The sequence below is a fragment of the Spermophilus citellus genome (assembly GCF_964194105.1).
Source record: "Spermophilus citellus genome assembly, chromosome: 6".
NCBI lineage: Eukaryota > Metazoa > Chordata > Mammalia > Rodentia > Sciuridae > Spermophilus > Spermophilus citellus.
The window spans coordinates 86,141,245-86,162,854 of NC_138187.1; positions in this window are offsets into that span (position 1 = coordinate 86,141,245).

Consider the following 21,610-nt stretch of genomic DNA (forward strand, 5'->3'; position numbering starts at 1 on the left):
AAGAGGAACAGAAAGGGACAGTTTGGACATTTGTTCTGCCACTCATCCAGTCCTCCACATACCAATTCTTACTATGTGACACATTCTGGGAAAGTGAAATGACTGAGAAGCAGATATTGTTTTCAAAGACTCTCATCAGGTTGATTGCAGTGATTCGCTTGCATGCACATCTCTTTCAAATGGCTAAATGCCGTAATCATGGAACATAAGATTCCCTGGAACACAATTCTGCCTCAGGAGCATCAAGAATGGCTCTTTAAGAGGACCTGAGCTATCATTGAATATAGACAGGAATTCAAAAGGCTGAGAAGAGGAGAATCTATGATCCAGGCACCAGAAAGAGAATTAGCAAAAGGCACAGAAGGTAGAGTGGGTACGAGGGGCCTCAGATGCTGTGCCATGGAGACTGAATTCTACCCCAAAGAACGATGATTTTTAAAAATGAATTAAACTGGAAGAGGAATGCAGCTGTGTTTGCAGTGTAGGAAGTTCAGCCTGATTGGAATATGATTGTGAAGATGGTCTGGGCTGGGCCAGGATGGAGCATTAGAGTCAGAGAACTTTTTGGAAATCTGGAAGGGCTGAGGAGTTCTGAATTAGGACAGTGGCCATGATGGTGAAGAAGTCAAGAGGTTTGATTCATAGGATTCCTGTCTCATTAGATGTCTTGGAAATGAAGACGAAATTTAACACCTTACAATAAAATAGTTGGATTGCGGGTATGTGAAGGAAATCTGGCAGGAAGTTCAGGAAACTTCAGAAATCAAGGACTGACTGGGAAATATTTGATCTAGAGACATCAGAGATCTTTGGCACAATAAATGTATTAAAACCATAGAGTAAGACAACTGGCTCAGAAAGAGGATAGAGTGTAGGAAAATAGGAACCTGATGAAGGAATAAGTAGAAGCATGAACACTTGGTTGGCAGGCCTGGGAAGTGGGGCTGGAGGGAAAAGCTAGAGGGCCAGTAGTTGAAGGAATTTACAGAGAGAACAATGGTATGGGTATCTCCCTGTGCTAGAAACAGCGTGTATGTCACAGATTCCTATTAATATTCCTGGTCCTGGATTCAATCTTCTAACATTAGGTCTGTGTTACAGATAATGAGCATGAAATTCCAAGAAACAGAGTAACTGCCCCAGCTCACTAAGCTTAATGGCACAAGCTGGACTTGAATCCAATGCTAATTCCAAAGCCTATAGTTCTGTGGGAGTAGATCAAATAAAGGCTGCATATTTAATCTTTGGATGTGTTTCAAATGGCCTATCTTCTCTAATAGGATATGATTTTGTGGTAGGATATTTTTGTCTGTGTTAACCTTTGAACATTATGAGCTATGCATTTTTGAAGTAATATGATGTAAAACACGCAGATGATTGTTTTATGGACACATTTGCAATGTGAATTTCACAACTTTTAAAAATTAAGAATTGCATGGTTTTCAAGTTGATTTTAAATTGGACTTACACTGCTGTTCTTCTACTTGAATTGGTAAACAGCAATACTGTGAGAGCAACATCCATTATTAGTAACTCGTGAAAAATTCTGTTGTTAAACAGATATTCCATGGGGGGAATTCTGGTTACTATTGTGCTGTTATTATAATATTCACTATATCATAACTGATATTATTTTAAATGTCCAATGACAAGGCGTTCTAAACATGCATTTAATGGTGAACCTTGTGCTGAAAAAATAATAGCTGAGAATCAGCAAAGGCCAATCCATAAGTTAGATGACATAAAAACACTGTAAAGATGGTCAAACAGCCAGGTGAGGCTGTTACTTTTGTAAGGAGCACTCTATGAAATATTAGCAATAATTTTGACAAAAGATATAACAATTGAGCAAGTATACATTTATGCTTACAAAAATATATTCAGGCAAAAATAAGGAAAAAATGGAGAAAATCTTGGCAAATATAAGAATAGCAATAATGTGAATAAAATAGAATCGTTATAGATTGATAACACTCCTAAATATTCCATCTGCTCTCACCATTCCACACTCACAGGTAAAATTAATCTTGAATTAAGTGTTTTTATATGACCTAAATATTCTCTATTATGATTGTCTCATAACAATATTTATGGAGCTATGGACACAACATTGCTGGGATTTAAGAAGTTGATTTGGAAGAGAAAGAAGATCTCCAACAGAGATGATACTACTAGTAGACTAGTAGAGTAGCAAGTGGCCTTATGGAAAATGGAAGGCAAATAGGGAATGATAGAGTTAATGGGACCTCCAAAAAATTTCCCGGAGCAGACAGTGGCCTGAACGTGCTTATTTGCAGCCTGCCTACCCTGCCCTTTGATTAGTCTGTAGGAAGGTAGCCATTCCTCAACTTTTTCTCTACCGGCTGTACTTGGAAGGAAACAAGTCTTGTTTTGCACCAAGTATTTCCCAGACTGCAGTGGAAGCTAAACAATTAACTAATAATCCAATCAATCTGCATTTAGTTTGCAATGTCTAACTGATGGCAGTGACAGTTTTTGGATTTGGAGAATAATCCAAAAGATTCGGGGCACATACAACTGAATGGAGAGCTGTTTATCATATGGTTCAGATTTTGCCACAGTGAGTGTACAGCCAGGCCAGTACCTGACTGTACCTTGGCTCTGCAGCAGCTAAATTCTCATCTGAAGCTGAAGAGCTTTGATCCTGATAAACCGACACATTTGTATTGTTATCTACACTTTAGGGTTTACTCTAATGGCAGGGAACTGGATAGTTCACAAATCTTGAAGAGATCATGAATATAATAAACATACTTCTCTAAGCAGTTTACAAATACTATATCTGACTTTTAGATGTCTGAGCTCACCATTCCATTTTATGAGATAGGAGTTTATCAGAAATCTTCCCCCTTCAAGAGATTTGGTATTATATTTTACAAAGAACTACCTGAAAAATACCTGTGCTTCCTATTTGAGCTCCTTCAAAAATCAACAAAATGAAAGTTAATTTTATTGGGATTTCACAAGATACTTTTCATAACCAAGTGTCTTTGAGAGTTTGTTCTATTACACAGGGTACTGAAATATCAAAGAAGCTAAAATATTTATATCAACAATAAGGCGATCAATTTCTCAAACATTGTGTATCAAAACTTCATTATTTCAGGCATTATTACCTGGAATATTGATAACAATATCAAATATTAACAGGTTGCAAAAACATATGAAGTATGAGGTATTTCTCCCTTCCTTTTCATTCCCCCCCCCCCCAATATCCTCATCATTTTGAAAGGATCACACTTTGAACAAGCAGCAGATGTTAATATAGAAATATAGAACATCTCAATTTTCTCACTGCTAACTCAGCTTACTGAGCCAATTTCACAATTCTCACATTCCTTAGTCCTAGGAGAAAATGCTAATTTAGATTGTTAAAATTGACACGGGTTAGGGTATAAAGGGTAATTAGCATAAAATCCTACACAAAGTGTTCTTAGCACCATTAATCAACACCCACCTAGGCATACACTTTTTTAGTCAGAGCTGATGTTTAACAGAGCTGAAAAATATCTAAAATATTCTCTCCCAGTGAAGTAATGAGAAAGGCAGAATTTGTCCTCAAATCAAGTTTCAGGGTTTTTAAGGAAAAATACCTAATGTGCAGTTCATGGATGACTTTTCTTTTACACTTCAGAATTATTTAAAGCATATAAAAGCATTCTCTAGAGGAAAAAAAACACCTCAAACACTTGTGTTTTTGACATATTTGTGCCAGTCCTTTTCTACACATGTGTAGCTATTGATAAAAAAGACTACTTTGATTTCTTCTTCATCCCTGAGAGCTTCTGAAAACCATTGCATTTGGTACCATTGTTCCCAGTACAGGACACTGTGGGTCTTTGTGCTTTTCTTTGCCAGATTCCCAAACCCAAATAAACCACTCAGGTATGAATGTGCTCATCAGGACAGAGGTGTCATTAACGCCTCAAACTTTGCAAGCCTGCTCTGTGAACTGAAACTTCTTTTTCTGTCCTTGCTCACAATATGAACTGGTGGCAAGACACCTGCCTTCTAGTTAGAGGAGTGATTCAATGTCACTCAGAAAAATTTTTTCCGCTTCTTTGATTCCTCATTTGCAAACGAGAAAAAGGACAAAAATAACAAAGATGACAAGTGTAACAAAAAAATCTTTAAATCACAGGGGCACAAGGGATGCATTTTTCTGGGAGCCAGTCCACAAAGGTCCCCAGGGATCTCAGCGTGGCCTTTAGAAATCCTCTCTTGGAGACCTAGTGAAGGGAACAGGGCTGCAAACGTGTTATATTACCCCTGGAGGCCATTGATTCTGCATGAGATAGTTCTGCTTTGTAGAAGACAGGGGCTAGGTACAGGAGCCAAAAGCTGAGTGCTCTAATAAATGCTGGTGCAAGGAGAACATGCAGCAGGGACACCTAATTAAACCTGGGGAAAGGGACTATGAAAGGAGGCATAGCATCTGCCCAGGTGGATAAGAAAATGAAACTTATGTTCCTGGCAGAGTCAAGAGCATGTATACGGTTTGGGAAGAAAGAGCAGGGCAAATTCTAGTTCAGTTGAAGCAGACAGGGCAAAGTGAAAGTAGCCTGAGCTGCAGCTGTGGCTATAGACAAGAACCCTGTGATAAAGGGTCTTGTGCTCTGTGGCAGGGAACTTAATGGAGTCTGAAAAACAGGGGGAAGTAAAGGAAAGGTATTGAGTGGGGAAATGCCCAGCAGCCTTTCATCACGAAACACCTCTCTGACTGCAAGGGGGACGACAGGTTGCATCCTGAAAACAGGAAATCAACCTGGAGACTCTGCAGTGATCCCAGGAGAGAGGCGTATGGTTGGAGGGCAGGAACAGTGCAGGATAGAGAACAGGGACCAGCATTAAGAAGAGCTCATATATATTGAGTGTTTATTACATGCTTTCTGTGTTGTTCTTTTCAAATGGTCCAATGCAGAAAAAAAAAAACCCAAAAATCCTATAGTACAGATATTACTCAGCTATTTAAAGATGAGGGGATTCAAATTTAAAGAGGAAATTGGTTCAATCAAGTCTTCCAAAGACAAAAGGTGAAATTTAAACCAGGAAACTTTAACAGCTCTAGATCTGTTTGATCTATTTTTCAGCTCAAAGTAGGATAAAGACTTAATGGTTATCAATGACCTGTGAGGCAGCAAGGGAGAAAATCACAAAGAGGAAAACCTATGTTGGGAGGTAGGTAGGGGAGTAATTCACCTGGATACTGAATGCAAGAGCAGACTCATGGTTGGTGAAGGCAAAAGCAGAGATCTGAACAAATCAATGGACACCTTGAGTTTGAATGCAGGATATCTAAGTGGATGGGCACTCTGGAAGGTGACTCTAAAGGGATTTGGACTGGATGTGCAGGCTCTGGAGTTAGGAGCACTTCAGTAAATTGCTTGGGTATGAGGTTGCAAAGGAAGAGTAGGTAAACCAAGAAGATAGCCTGAAAGGAGCAGTCAGAGAGAGTTGGGGGCAAAAATTCAGAGAACTTGTTGTCAAACAATCTAAAGAAAGTGTTGCTTCAGGGCCAGGGAGGAAATGAAAGTGTCAAACACTTTTGCTAGGTTTAGATATGGAAAGAAAAAGGAGTCATTTGATTTCATAACCAGAGGGCTTTTTTTCCTGAAGGTGCAGGATTTGTCAGGCACAGAGTATGGTACCCACACATGGGTCTTAAAGGGCACTGCTCTTCTACAGATGACAGAATCACACCATTCTACAGATTGCATAGCTTCCTCCCTGGACTGTCTGCTGCAGCTTCAAGTGGTCTCCTTGCTTGGGCATCTCACTGGACTTGGAAGAACACAGATTCCAGTACCATTAACATTGGCTTGAATAGTTAATGATGCCACATCCTAAGGCTCTAGTTCTGCCAAAATTGAACATTAAGGGTAGATATTTATAATAAAAGTGATGGCCCCTATTCTCTCCAAAGGTATGCTTTATGCAAAGTAGAAATTGTGACAGAAGCTTCTTTAAATGGAAAACACTTCCCATGATCTCTATTTTTTTCTTTAATATCATGACTAGCCATCTTGTAATTATACAATACTTGGGAATTAATATCATTAAGATTTCTACTTGTTTACTACTTTATATTTTTCATAACTTCTTTGCATGGCTGATGTCTTCCTCTATAATGGTTGTTAGGAGTAGATCACAAAGTGGTAGGAGAGAAGTAAGGAAAAACTTATAGTTCATAAAAAATAGTTCTAGGAAATTTCACATATGTCTAATTCTTGATTTTTTCTCAAAATTTATTATAAAATAAGTATAGTTTTTAAACACCCACTCCATGCAGAATGGTTAACAATTAACAACTTTTATAAATCTCTGAGAGTCTCCGCAGTAATATCCATTTACTAAAGGAAATCCTCATTTACTAAAGGGAAATGATGCATTTGTGTTACTTAATTCAGGTCACTTAAAATGTCAGTAACATAACTGAGGAGGAAATCAGAAAGCATATGTTCCCAGACATCAGAATTATAATTTCTTCAAGTCTGAATCTTTCTATTTAACTCTGTTGCACAGGATTTAAAAATTTAGTTTTCTCAGAATAGGAAAGATAAGAGTCATCTTATTTTTGCTGTCTTTGAAATTATGAAACTAAATTCAGTTTCACAGCATATTATTTGGAAGAAAACCAAGCCCATTCGCTATGTAAGGAAGTCTCTCTCTGCTAGCAAATGTTCACAAGATGAATGTACAGATGAAACACAAGCAATTTATTTTTATTTGATACTGAGAATGGCAATTTAAACCTCAACTAATTTGTCTTTGAAGGAAATATCTTTTAAAACGTATCAATATATACATGAGTAGAATAAATACTGATCAGGACAACTTTGAGCTATGGGAAAGAATAGTAATCACACATTTCATCATAAGGTTAGTATTGCTGTGTGAAATATGTACATATGTATTCACATATAAGATTCAGAAAATACCTTCCAATTTGTAGTATTGATTGTATTACAGTTGGAATGCCCTTTCATTGCAAAATAACCAAGCCTGAGTACCTCTAAATGGGGCAAGAATGAACTGATATTCTGGACTGGAAACTGTTTACCATCCTTCTTATTGTTGTGTAAAAGCAATATTTTTTTAAAAAAAGAGTGCCAAGATATGGAAATAAAAATTCTATCATTTGCAAGCTGAAAGGGAACATATAAAATATCAAAACAAACAAATAAAGCAAAAAGGTTCCAACTAGTGACTTCTTATATTCACTATTGTTCCTAAGTGTTATATACACATCCCAGTAAAGGGAAACAACTATGAAAAACATTGGAACAAAACAAGTTACCAATGTGAACATGTTGGATAAATAAGATAATGTGTCAGAAGATGACTGTATAAAACAAATAACATAGTTTCCCAAAATTCAGGTGCTCATGAACTCCATTTCTGAATTTAAAACCCAAGAAGAAAATAAAAAACTCAAGAGAAAAGAATATATGACTGAGATAGTTTTGTTTTGGTTTTTCCATTTTTTTTTGTTTTACTTAGTTACACGTGACAGTACAATTGCCTTGACATATCATACATTTGAATCAGATGGGATATAATTTCTCATTTTTCTGAGTGTACAGGTTGCAGAATTACATTGGTCATGCAGTCACGTATATACCCACAGCAACAATAATGTCTATTTTGTTCTGCTGTCCTTCCATTCCCCCTTCTCCTCTCCTCCCCTCCCATCATTTCTCTCTACCCAACCTAATGTGACCCACTTCTTTTTTTTCCCTCATATCATCATACATGTATTCTGTATAACGAAGGGTGTCTCCTTCCCTTTTCCATGCAATCCCCATTCTCCCCCCTTTTCCATCCAACCTCTCTTCCCTATCTAGAGGTAATTTTCTTCTCATGTTCTTCCTCCCTACCTCATTTTGAGTCATTTCCCTTATATCAGAGAAAACATTTGGCATTTGAGATAGTTTTAATAATAACAAAATGAGAAATATACTCTTTCAGTACTATTATTCAACCAGATGTATCTCAGAGCAACCAACCTCAGAATCTTTTGCTGTCATTATTATAAAGGTCTCTAAATCTAATTTATCATGGTGATTATTAAAAGCAAAATTTCTCAATTTCCATTTTAGAAAGGGCATATGAAAAATAGCTTCTAGTTTTTTAAGTGGTTGCAAAAAAGCTGTTAGTACCCAAATTCATTCCGTTCCAATATTTTAGTTGCTTGATCTCCTAAGTCACTCTCATGAATTTTTTTAACTACCAAATTTGGAGAAGAAGTGACTTCAGTTATAGAATTGAAAGCCATCTGCTTCCCATTCAACTGTAGACTTCATCAAGGGTAATAAGAACATAACTTTGAAAGAAGCTTTCATACTCTGAACCAACTCTTGTTTTTGGAAAACAATGCTATTTTATCCTTTACTCTGTTTCCATTGTTTTCTTCATACTCAGTGTATGTAGAGAAACACAAGTGTTCTTGCTATCAGCTACTTCTTCTCTTCCGTGTTACCTGTTTCTACTTATTCCTCTTCTCTTTTTTCTATTTTTAGTTTTCCTCCTTGGTGGAAATAATAGTCTCTATTTTCCAATAGTTCCTACTGAATATTAGAAAGAAAATATAAAATTTTAAATAAACTTTCCTCTGATGTTTGGACTTTCTCATGAACTGGTGGTATTTGGACATTTATCTTGTGACTGTAGGGTCTCTGCAGAACACACATTTACCTACTGTTCTTCCCTAGTTCTAGCTTAATCCCATTTTTACAGAGGATTACAATTCTTTGGGTCAATGTCTTCTGGAATTTCTCCTTGGAACTGGACATGAGAATTAACCCAATCTACTATGCAAAGATGGCCTCTTACCATCTAATATCAATGGAGTAATAATTAAAGGAAAAGAATATTCTTACCGGAATTAAATTAATATCTGCATGTCTCGTCTGCCTATCTATCCTCTATCCATCTTTCTATCTACATATATCCATCTCAAAAATATCCTGCTACATAGTAAGAGCTAACTAAGTGTTAGCAATTTATTGCTTTCTGAAAATAAGGATTTACACTGTGGTTTATCCCAAACCAGATCCAGAAGCATACATGGACCAAACTAAATGTAGACAGTCAAAACAAAACAACCACTTAAACTTCCTTTATATCTCAGAGAAATGACTTTAGGAGAATATGCTGCCTTAGCCACAGACTGCTTTAGTAACATCATTCCTCTGATTATATAATCCTATCTTTAAAAAATAGAACTTTTAACCTAGCAATTACACTAGTAGAAATATATCTCAGGGACATAATTATATTTATAAAGACATAGCTACAAGGGTGCTCATTATAGGATGGTTTACAGTGGCAAACTAATGACCAACAACATGAAATGTATTTAATAGAATATGGTACTCAACTAGAAAAAACATTTAAAATCATAGAAATATCTTCAAAAGTATATTGTGAAATGGAAAATCGGGTTAAAAAGCAAGAAATCTATATGGTATCAAGCAAATATACATCGAATTTGCCTTCTTTATCTTTCCTTATCTTTCTTCTACTGGAAACATCACTGCTTCCAATGTCATTCTCAGTCCTTACCTTGCCTGATTTCATAGTAGCAGCTGACATTATGAACTCTTTCTTGAAAACCATTCTCTTGTGTTCGATACTAACCTATCGTTTTCCTGTTATTGTTCTGTTATTTTGACTGCTCCTTCTCCAGACCTTTGTAAACCTTTATCTTCAACACTCAGTCATTTAATATTTTCATGCTTCCAGCCCTATCCTTTTCCTAGCCTAATCTCCATCTTGAGACACATTTACATCATTGACTGTAATATCTATCTGCACATAGATGTCTGTCATACTCAGATTCACTTGTAGACCATAAGTCTAACAGTGGCGCTTAGTTATTCAAAAAGCACTTCAAACTCAATGGACCTCAAATGAGACACATTATTCCTCCCAAGTTATCTACCTTACACTGGTTCCAATCTTTCTTTCTCAAGAGATTGCTACCTATCCATTCACTTATGACATCATACCATAATTGATAACATAATATCACTTTCTAAAAATCAATATAAAATTTTCCTTTCTGAAAAACTCTCAAATCAGTCCACTGCTCTCTAGCATTGCCCTCTCCTAGTCTAGGTCATTATAAAGTCTCACCTGAACTATGATCATAGCATCTTGAAGTTCTTCACCATTTCTACTGCCTCATCTCCAACTCATTTTTGTAGTTGTGATTATAGCAGCCCCTTCTTGATTACCATACCTCAGTGATTTCTGACAGCACTTAGGTAAAGACAAACCATCTATTCCTGACCTATGATATGTGGGTAGCCTCACCTACCACTGAGATCCCCCTTTATCTCCTCCAGCTACGTGGGCCTTCTTGTATACCTCTCTATTTACTAATCCTGTAGAACTTTTGAACATGCTTTTCTCTCTTCCTGAAACAGTGTTACCCTTCTTTTTCCTCATGATATGCTAAGAGTGAGCTAACTGATTAAACAAACAACCCTCTAAAATTTGGTGGCTCAAACAACATACCAGTCCCTGTTGCCTGGTGACACAGTAGGATGAACCCTTCAAGCTGTATCACACCTGTATGTCCATATGACTTCACATGTTCCCATATCATTGGACAAAATGCTTTCTGTATTGTCCCAAAAATCTAGCGTGCAGAATAAATTTTCAGCTGTGACTGGTGAAATTTTGAGTGTTCTAAAGACCAAGATCAGAAAAGGTAGTTCCTTTTGCCTCCTCCTATGAGAGAATTCCAGGAAATCTTCATTCTTTTACCAGTTGAGCTTCAGCTTCAGCTGTCCTTGATTGATTGATTGATTGATTGATTTTGGTACTGGGGAATAAACCAAAGGGCACATTCTAACATGACATGACCTGCCTTTTTGGCCATAAAATAAAGCAGTGTAAGTTCTAGGCCCTATGTTGTAGATCAATATCTTTAGAAGATCCTGGAATAAACAGCTTCAAGTCGCTAAAAGTGTCACAGGAACCACTGAATCTCTCAAAGGTGGGTCTAAGGGAAAGATAAAAACTACAGAGGGGCTATTGTGATGGCTAATTTGTTTGATTTTTTAAAAATAATTATAGCAATGCTTTGATGTTCTAGATATAATTACACTCATGCAGATACAGAATTTAACACTTCTGTCCAAGTTTAGCTGTTGTTCTGATTCCTTCTACTCTAACACTGCCTCATAAGGGTAGACATTCTGGGAGAAAAGTGTTCCCTTGGACACTTAATGTGCCACCTACCACATGCCTACATTTTTTTAAGCATCACAACACTGAACTAATTTTAGATGAGCTCTCATTAGTTAGGCATTGGAAATGTGGACTTCCCCACAAGTTTTAGAACAGTATTATGGCTAATGTCTCCACAGTAACGGGATCAAAAAGACCCTTTGGAACAGCGGCAGTCTACCTACTGAGGAACTTCTAGCAAAATTCCGTGAAGGGGGTCCTGCCGGGAATTGGTAGGTTTATTAAAAGTGTCAGTTTGTGGCCGCCGGGACTCGGGGCCCAGGGACTGGGGTACTTGCAGAGAGGGGCTGTCGCCTCCCCGGCCCCGGGTGCCGCCGGAGCCGCGAGCCGGAGAGACATGGCTGCGGTGCGGCCAGAAGCCGGGAACGCTGGGGGCGGAGAGAGTGACCGGGGCAGCGCTGGCAGTGGAGGCCGGCGGAGAGAGGCACGGGAGCCCGAGGCTGAGACACACCGGAGGGAGCGGAGGGAGAGCCCCGCCATCATCCCGAGATAGCGAGAAGAGGAAGATGGCGGTGGGAAGTGAGTAAGCCTCTCTGTGCTCCGCGCCCCGCACCGCAGTGTCTGAAAAGCGGAGACAGACAGCTGTGACTCTGCATTAATCCATCCAGCTGAGGCGGCTGGTCAGCCCTTCCCATCCTACGGAGGCGGATGCCTGAGGGGCCTTTGTGGGTAGTGGCCGCAGGTTCCAGGCGTGGCTTGGGAGAGACAGTGGGGACCTGCCCTTTGCGTTGGTCACCCGGCAGGGGGAGGCGAACTGTCGCCGTTTGCAGGGGACACCACTGTGGTGGAGGGCTGGCGTCGCAGGACTGCGGCGAAGAAGATAACTTAATTGAAGCCTGCTGCTACAGGTGTGTAACCCCCTAGCTTTCCCTCTCCACGCATCGGGGAAACCTTAAGGGCCGCTCCCAGCTCTCCCGTGAGTGCTACAGTCAGCCCGAGGGAGTCAGAGGTGGGGCGGGACCCGCAGTGCGGAATTGCCGCTCCCGCCAGGGCTGACTGCTGAGGTCTCTTGCACCAGCTACGGGGGAGTGGCTACCGGAGGGCAAGTAAAATTCGCTGAGGATTCTGAGCCCCAAGCTCTACAAACTTAGGGTTTGAGGGAATGGCAAACTGGAGGAGTGAGCCCAGTTGTTCATGAAAACAGGGCTCCCGGGAGCAGCAGACCCGGCCGGTAGCCAGTATAGTGGTGAGAGGGGCCTGGCTAGAGAAAAAGTGGAAGTGATTGGACACAAGAGGAGGCCCTAGGCACTCAGGATTGGAGACTCGCCCACTCTGGGAGGAGCTGCTGCACAGTGATTGGTTCCTGCGTACTGACAGGAGAGACTTGACCTGGTGGGCACAGCACCACCTAGTGGAAGAGAAGTTAATCAAACTCTAAGACGGCATTTATTAGTTTTTTTTTTTTTTTTGATTTGGGTTTTTCTTTCATCCTCATTTTTCAATCTTGTTTTTTTTTCCTTCTTCTTCTTCTTCTTCTTCTTCTTCTTCTTCTTCTTCTTCTTCTTCTTCGTCTTCTTCTTCTTCTTCTTTCTCTTCTAATTTTAATTTTAATTTTTTAAATTATTATTATTTTTTATTTAATTTTTTTTTCTTTTTTTAGTTGCTATTTCTTTCTTTTGTCTTTTCATTTTTCTTATCCCCCCTTCCTTGAATTCTATCTGCCTACTCTCATTCTCTTTAGTGACTTCTTCCCTTCCCTTCTAATACCTTTCCTCCCAAGCATCAAATAAATTTATAGGAGTAAACAGTAACTCAGCAGTCAAACAGAACAAGAAGCAACATGAGCAGCTTCAAGAAACAAGGAAGAAAAGGAGTACAAACAATGCAGGACAGCCTAAATATTCAGGAGGACCTAGAGTCATCAGAAAAATGGTCATTTAAAGAACTCAAGGAACACCTTAGACAGATGGAATGGAACCTTAAAGACGATACAAGACAGCAAATTCAAGCAGCGAAAGAACACATTGAGAATGAATTACATAAACAGCTAAAAGAAGAAGTTAAGCATCTTTATCAGGAGATAGAGATTATAAAAAATAATCAAACAATAATTCTAGAAATGAAGGAAACGATAAACCAAATTAAAAACTCAATTGAGAGTATCACTAACAGAGTGGAGCAAGTAGAAGCCAGAACGTCAGATAATGAAGACAAAATACACCATCTTGAAAAGAGTCTAGCCAACTCAGAAAGGCTGGTAAAAAATCACGAGAAAAGCATCCAAGAGTTATGGGATAACATGAAGAAACCAAACTTATGAGTTATCGGGATAGAAGAAGGTACAGAGAATCAAACCAAGGGAATGAGTAACCTGCTGAATGAAATAATTACAGAAAACTTTCCAGAAATAAAAAAGGAAACAGATACAAATTGAAGATGCATACAGGACACCGAGCACACAAAATCACAGTAGACCAACGCCAAGACACATTGTTATGAAGATATCCAATATACAGAACAAAGAGAAAATATTAAAAGCTACAAGAGAAAGGAGACAGATTACATTTAGGGGTAAACCAATATGGTTAACAGCGGATTTTTCATCACAGACACTGAAAGCAAGAAGGTCATGGAACAATGTATTTCAAACTCTGAAAGACAATGGATGCCAACCAAGAATTCTGTATCCAGCAAAATTAAGCTTCAGGTATGACAACGAAATAAAGATCTTTCATGATAAACAAAAGTTAAAAGAATTTGCAGCCAGAAAACCAGCATTGCAAAGCATTTTGAGCAAAACACTACACGAGGAAGAAATGAAAAACAATAACCAAAACCATCAGTGGGAAGTGCCTTGGTAAAGACAGAGGGCGACGGGAAAGATAATCACGGAGAAACAAACTAATTTTTTTTTTTAAAAAAAGGATAAACAATCAAACATGGATGGAAGTTCAAACCATATATCAATAGTAACTCTGAATGTTAATGGCTTAAACTCCCCAATAAAGCGACATAGGCTGGTATCATGGATTAAAAAAACAAACACAACAATATGCTGCCTCCAGGAGACACATCTGATTGGAAAAGACATACACAGGCTGAAGGTGAAAGGATGGGAAAAAATATACCACGCACACAGTTCTCGTAAGCAAGCAGGGGTGGCCAACCTCATATTGAATAAAATCGACTTCAAGACTAAGTTAATCAAAAGGGATAAAGAAGGTCATTATATACTGTTAAAAGGAACCATTCACCAACAAGACATAACAATTATCAATATTTATGTACCAAACAATGGTGCTGCGACATTCATAAAACAAATTCTCCTCAAGTTCAAGAATCAAATAGACCACAACACAATAATTATGGGTGACTTCAACACACCTCTCTCACCATTGGACAGATCCTCCAAACAAAAATTGAATAAAGAAACTATAGAACTCAATATCACAATCAATAACCTAGACTTAACTGACATATATAGAATATATCAACCATCATCAAATGGATATACTTTTTTCTCAGCAGCACATGGATCCTTCTCAAAAATAGACCATATATTATGCCATAGGGCAACCCTCAGTAAATATAAAGGGGTGGAGATAATACCATGCATTTTATCTGATCATAATGGAATGAAACTGGAAATCAATGATAAAAGAAGGAAGGAAAAATCCTACATCACATGGAAAATGAACAATATGTTACTGAATGATCAATGGGTTACAGAAGACATAAAGGAGGAAATCAAAAAATTCTTAGAGATAAATGAAAATACAGACACAACATATCGGAATCTATGGGACACAATGAAAGCAGTTTTAAGAGAAAAATTCATCGCCTGGTGGTCATTCCTCAAAAAAAGAAAAAACCAACAAATAAATGAGCTCACACTTCATCTCAAAGCCCTAGAAAAGGAAGGGCAAAACAACAGCAAATGTAGCAGAAGGCTAGAAATAATTAAAATCAGAGCGGAAATCAATGAAATTGAAACAAAAGAAACTATTGAAAAAATTAACAAATCTAAAAGTTGGTTTTTCGAAAAAATAAATAAGATCGACAGACCTTTAGCCATGCTAACAAAGAGAAGAAGAGAGAGAACTCAAATTACTAACATACGGGATGAAAAAGGCAATATCACAACAGATGCTACAGAAATACAGAAGACAATTAGAAATTATTTTGAAAACCTATATTCCAACAAAATAGAAGATAGTGAAGAAATCGATAAATTTCTTAAGTCATATGATTTACCCAGACTGAGTCAGGAGGATACACACAATTTGAACAGACCAATATCAATGGATGAAATTGAAGACGCCATCAAAAGACTACCAACCAAGAAAAGCCCAGGACCGGATGGGTATACAGCGGAGTTTTACAAAACCTTTAAAGAAGAATTAATACCAATACTTTTCAAGTTATTTCAGGAAATAGGAAAAGAGGGAGCTATGCCAAATTCATTCTATGAGGCCAACATCATCCTGATTCCGAAACCAGACAAAGACACCTCAAAGAAAGAAAACTACAGACCAATATCTCTAATGAACCTAGATGCAAAAATCCTCAATAAAATTCTGGCGAATCGAATACAAAAACACATCAAAAAAATTTTGCACCATGATCAAGTAGGATTCATCCCTGGGATGCAAGGATGGTTCAACATACGGAAATCAATAAATGTGATTCACCACATCAATAGGCTTAAAGATAAGAACCATATGATCATCTCGATTGATGCAGAGAAAGCATTTGACAAAGTACAGCATCCCTTTATGTTCAAAACATTAGAAAAATTAGGGATAACAGGAACTTACCTTGACATTGTAAAAGCTATCTATGGTAAGCCTCAGGCTAGCATCATTCTGAATGGACAAAAGTTGAAGGCATTCCCTCTAAAATCCGGAACAAGACAGGGATGCCCTCTATCTCCACTTCTATTCAATATAGTTCTCGAAACACTGGCCAGAGCAATTAGACAGACGAAAGAAATTAAAGGCATAAAAATTGGAAAAGAAGAACTTAAATTATCACTATTTGCAGATGACATGATTCTATACCTAGAAGACCCAAAAGGGTCTACAAAGAAACTACTAGAACTAATAAATGAATTCAGCAAAGTGGCAGGATATAAAATCAACACGCATAAATCAAAGGCATTTCTGTATATCAGCGACAAAACTTCTGAAACGGAAATGAGGAAAAACACTCCATTCACAATATCCTCAAAAAAAATAAAATACTTGGGAATTAACCTAACAAAAGAGGTGAAAGATTTATATAATGAAAACTACAGAACCCTAAAGAGAGAAGTTGATGAAGATCTTAGAAGATGGAAAAATATACCCTGTTCATGGATAGGCAGAACTAACATCATCAAAATGGTGATATTACCAAAAGTTCTCTATAGGTTTAATGCAATGCCAATCAAAATCCCAACGGCATATCTTGTAGAAATTGATAAAGCAATCATGAAATTCATATGGAAAAATAAAAGACCCAGAATAGCAAAAGCAATTCTAAACAGGAAGTGTGAATCAGGTGGTATAGCGATACCAGATTTCAAACAATATTACAGAGCAATAGTGACAAAAACAGCATGGTACTGGTACCAAAACAGGCGGGTGGACCAATGGTTTAGAATAGAGGACATAGAGACTAATCCACAAAGTTACAACTATCTTATATTTGATAAAGGGGGTAAAAGCATGCAATGGAGGAAGGATAGCATCTTCAACAAATGGTGTTGGGAAAACTGGAAATCCATATGCAACAAAATGAAACTGAATCCCTTTCTCTCGCCATGCACAAAAGTTAACTCAAAATGGATCAAGGAGCTTGATATCAAATCAGAGACTCTGCGTCTGATAGAAGAAAAAGTTGGCTCCGATCTACAGATTGTGGGGTCGGGCTCCAAATTCCTTAATAGGACACCCATAGCACAAGAGTTAACAACAAGAATCAACAAATGGGACTTAATTAAACTTAAAAGTTTTTTCTCAGCAAGATAAACAATAAGAGAGGTAAATAGGGAGCCCACATCCTGGGAACAAATTTTTACTCTTCACACTTCAGATAGAGCCCTAATATCCAGAGTATACAAAGAACTCAAAAAATTAGCCAATAAGATAACAAATAACCCAATCAACAAATGGGCCAAGGACCTGAACAGACACTTCTCAGAGGAGGATATACAATCAATCAACAAGTACATGAAAAAATGCTCACCATCTCTAGCAGTCAGAGAAATGCAAATCAAAACCACCCTAAGATACCCTCTCACTCCAGTAAGATTGGCAGCCACTATGAAGTCAAACAACAACAAGTGCTGGCGAGGATGTGGAGAAAAGGGTACACTTGTACATTGCTGGTGGGACTGCAAATTGGTGCGGCCAACTTGGAAAGCAGTTTGGAGATTCCTGGGAAAGCTGGGAATGGAACCACCATTTGACCCTGCTATTGCCCTTCTCGGACTATTCCCTGAAGACCTTAAAAGAGCATGCTACAGGGATACTGCCACATCGATGTTCATAGCAGCACAATTCACAATTGCTAGACTGTGGAACCAACCCAGATGCCCCTCAGTAGATGAATGGATAAAAAAAATGTGGCATCTATACACAACGGAGTACTATGCACCAATAAAAAATGACAAAATCATAGAATTTGCAGGGAAATGGACGGCACTAGAGCAGATTATGCTTAGTGAAGCTAGCCAATCCCTAAAAAACAAATACCAAATGTCTTCTTTGATATAATGAGAGCAAATATGAACAGAGCAGGGAGGAAGAGGGGGAAGAAAAGAGTAACATTAATCAGTGACATGAGATGGGAGGGAAAGGGAGAGATGAGGAAAATTGCATGGAAATGAAGGGAGACCCTCATTGCTATACAAAATTACATATAAGAGGTTGTGAGGGGAATGGGAAAATAAACAAGGAGAGAAATGAATTACAGTAGATGGGGTAGAGAGAGAAGAAGGGAGGGGAGGGGAGGGGGGATAGTAGGGGATAGGTAAGGTAGCAGAATACAACAATTACTAATAGGGCATTATGTAAAATTGTGGATGTGTAACTGGCGTGATTCTGCAATCTGCATTTGGGGTAAAATTGGGGGTTCATAACCCACTTCAATCTAATGTATGAAGTATGATATGTCAAGAGCTTTGTAATGTTGTGAACAACCAATAAAAATTAAAAAAAAAAGAAATATAAAAAAAAAGAACAGTATTATGCTATGATAAGAAATTTCATCCAGGGCCAGCAAGGAGGCCCACACCTGTTACTTCAGTGTCTCAGGAGGCTGAGGCAGGAATATCACAGGTTTGAAGCCAGCCTCAGCAATTTAGCAAGGTTCTAAGCAACTTAGGGAGACTGTCTCAAAGTAAATAAAATAAAAATGATTGGGGGCTGGAGTTGTGGCTCAGTGGTAGAGCGCTTGCCTAGCACATGCAGGGCCCTGGGTTTGATCCTCAGCACCACATAAAAATAAATAAATAAATAAATAGACATATTGTGTCCAACCAAAAAATAAATATTAAAAAAAAGGATTGGGGATGTGGCTCAATGATTAAATACCCCTGGGTTCCATATCTGGTACAATGAATGAAAGAAAGAAGGAAAGATTCCTTCATGTTTTCCTCCAAGTGAACCTTTTTATCAAAATGACCAGCCTCCCATGATTGCTCATGCCTAATGAGAGGAATATTTGGTTGGTTTGTCAGGAGGAGAAATTAATAATACTAATAACAGCTTATGAATGGCAAATGTGGTAAGGCATCTTATAGGGGCAGGGGGTTAGCAAGGATGGTGGAACATAATGGACATCATTATCCAAAGTACATGTATGAAGACACGAATTGGTGTCAGCATACTTTATATACAACCACAGATATGAAATATTGTGTTCTATATGTATAATAAGAATTGTAATGCATTCCACTGACATTTTTTTAAAATCAATTAAATTTTTTTTAAAAGGTAATAAATTTAAGCTTGAATTGAGCATTTTCAAAATCAGAACGCATTTAAATGCATTATTCAGAAGGGAATAATACAGAGCTTCCTTTTTCTGGTATGTGAAGATTAAAACATGTATCAATTTTTCTGGGAATTTTGGTCAACACAAAATTGAGTTAAGGGCTGGGATCACTGGTTCTCAGAGGCTCATGTGGAAACTAGTGCCAGAGTTTTTATTCATTTAAATGAAATTTCTAGAACATATCAACGCATCAACAATTAATTCAGAAAATGTCCTTGTGTTTTATAAGTTTGGAAGAAGACTTCAGAAAAGGACATTAAAAGAGATTGGAGGAATGTTGTGAAACTTCCAGCTCTGGAGAAAGAACTGCTTCTTGCTGCCTTTAATAGTAGTATTTCCACAACAAAACCCCCCTACCTCTCAGTCCTTCCAAAGAGCATGATATCTTGAAAGACTGAAAAACAGCATTGCAAACACAACTCTCATGCTCTCTGCAGACAGCTATACCAGGAGCAGATCCCAGGCTTATGATTCTATCAGGCAACTCCCAAAATGTTTGTTCCTATTGCTCAGGTTCCATGTCATCCTTTTCTTACTCCTCTCCCTCTTACAAATACTTCTTTTTTTTTTATGCCTTAGTTACCTATGAGTATATCCAAAGACGTATCCTTAACAATGCAAAGGTTAGATAAAGAATGTTTTAGTCAGCCTTTTCAAGGCTGTGACTAAAAGATATGACCAACAATTTTAGGGGAAGAAAATCAATTTGGGGGCTCACAGTTTCAGAGGTGTCCATCCATAGAAGACCAGCTCCATTCCTTGGGGCTCAAGGTGAGGCAGGACAACACTGCAGGAAAGTGTGGCAGAAGCAAGCAGCTCACATGATGATCAGATAGCAGAGACAGAGACTCCAGTCTCCAGATACAAAAGATACCTCCAAAGCCACGCCCCCAATGAACCAGGACCTCCAGCCACATCCCACCTGCTTCCAGTTACCACTCAATTAATCCCATCAGGGAATAATTCACTTATTACTTTAGGGCTATAACCCAATCTTTTCTCCTCCAAACTTTCTTGCATTGTCTCACACATGAGTTTTGGGAGAACACCTCACATACAAACAATAGAAAGGGACTAAAACTTTAGGAATTCTTTGGAGTTAAAACAGAAATATTTTATTTCCCTCTCCTAATACATCTAGCTACAGAAAAAGATGAACTGCTAATATTCTATATTGCACATTGAAGTTTTGCATTCTGCCCAACAAACACTTTTTCTTGCTGAAAGTAGTATACTCAACATTAATATGCCTATAAGTAAATTCATTTTTGTCTCATTCATTCCATCATTATAATTTTGGTCATGTGTGCCAGGAATTGTGATAGATGCAGAGATTAAAAGGTGATACAGCATGGTTACTCCATCTAAGGAGGAGGAGTCCAAGTGTTCTGGGGAGGAGACGGGAGCAGAGTTGCTATCACTATAGCAATGTATAATGATTGGACACAGTCATGCCTAGTTAATATAAACTTTAAGCTAGATTGGAAGGAGGAGGAAGAGGTAAACAGATAAGGAAGATGGAGGATGGATTTGAAATAGAGGAAAGATCATATGCACAGAGCAGGCATGTGGGGAAATCCATAGTATTCTAGGAAGAATATATACTTCTTTGGGGGATATTTTTATGTATAGGAATGAGAAAAATAGAAAGTTTAAGAAAACAGTAAGAAGGCTTTTTTTTTTCATCTTAGAAGCCTTTCAAAGAAGTTCAAACACCCTATAGTGATGATGGTAAATCAAGTAATGAGATCAAAATTATGCTCAATAAAGATCTCCTTGATAGCACAAACAGGAATTGAATACTTTGAAAACCATCATAGCAAGCTTTCCATCAGTAGCTCCATAAAAAGTGTCATTTTTTTTTGTGTGTTCTAGAATCAAAAAAAAAATCTATAGAGAAATCTTGTGGAAAATATATTGCAGTAATGGAGAAGTATAGTGTTTAAAGTCGATGGTTTGGAGTTGGGAAAAAAAAAGGAATTTTTTTCTTTTTAAATCTTAACTTTGCCACTTAAAATAAAATGATATTGGAATATTGCTTTAAATATTTTTGAGTTTCAGTTTTCCTTGTCTATAAAATAATGCTACTTCAGAAATTGACCATTGCAGGGACAGAAAAACTGTTTTCTCTCTCCCCATCTTAGTTTCATGCTGGAGTTCTCTATACCAAAAGCAGATTCTCATGCTTACCAAAGAAAACATGGAAACTCTTTAATATAAGCATTTATTTGACATGGGGTCTTTCACAAGGAATTGAAAACTTGAAAAAATGGATTAACCTGATCAGGTTTGATCATATGTGGATAATCCTACAGAAATAGGACTGGAGATATGACTTTATGATAGTAAC